The following is a 1,012-nucleotide window of genomic DNA, read 5'->3' as shown; positions in this document are numbered from 1 at the left end:
GCCTCAACTATTTGTTCTGCTGTGTACTATGCATAGTATATTTTTCACTTATGCTTTCTTTTGAAAAAATTTGGGAAGCAACTGATTAGAGAACAAGATTTAGAAGAAAAGACTGTATCCCCCCACCCCTCAGCTTGCCTCCAGTGAGGATAATAAGTCACAAGGATCAAAGGCGCTCAGATTTGTTAAATAAAAGACATTTGTTTGTTCTGTTGTGCTTAGAGTGGATTTGCTGCTGTTGATGTTCAAGTACTCAATGCTCTGCACTGGCGGCTGTTTTCCAAGGAAGAGAAGGCTTCATTAAAGCTGCTTTCCATCAAAGCATTAGAGTGCTTACTATTAGTGAATTAGAGGATTCACAATTAGTGAAAGTCTCCACCAGATGTACAGGGGAACTTTGGGAAGGGTGATGTTTACTTCTATATTCCCTCACTTAAAGGGCATTCAGGAAAAATATGTTTTGAAGCAGGGGAAGGGGGAAAGCCAGGGAGAGGGATAACGTGCCTCAGAGTGCCCTAGCTCAAGTGTTGAGTTGAGTCCCTTGATGTTGTCCATATAGGTCAGCCTCCTGGGGTACCAAGTGGGATAGAGATGTGTGGGTATTTGATCTGGAGGGGCAAGTGGAAAATACCCAGTACAACCCCTAAAATTACAGGACAGTGTTAGTCGCACACAGTTGTGTTGGCTTATTGAGTGAGGAATGCTATCATTAACAAAATCTTCATTTGACAATTTTGACTGTTATTCTCTGCTCTCTCACCAGTAGTGTCAAAGGATAGAGAAAGAGCAGGAAGTGGAGTCCTCTGTCCTGACTCCAAGCCCATTTTCATGTTCCTGATAAATCTTTTCTGGATTTCACTCATTTGTCCGTCCATCCGTCCATCCATCCATCCATCCATCCATCCATCTTTCCAAACATTCATATAACAAGCATATTTTTCAAATTAGTTTGTACTAGGTTCTATGGTAAGAACTGAGAGTAAAGAGAGGAATATCATTACTTTCGTGAATC

Source organism: Stenella coeruleoalba (genome assembly GCF_951394435.1).
Source record: "Stenella coeruleoalba genome assembly, chromosome: 4".
Classification (NCBI taxonomy): domain Eukaryota; kingdom Metazoa; phylum Chordata; class Mammalia; order Artiodactyla; family Delphinidae; genus Stenella; species Stenella coeruleoalba.
Note: the sequence above shows the minus strand (reverse complement) of the source record.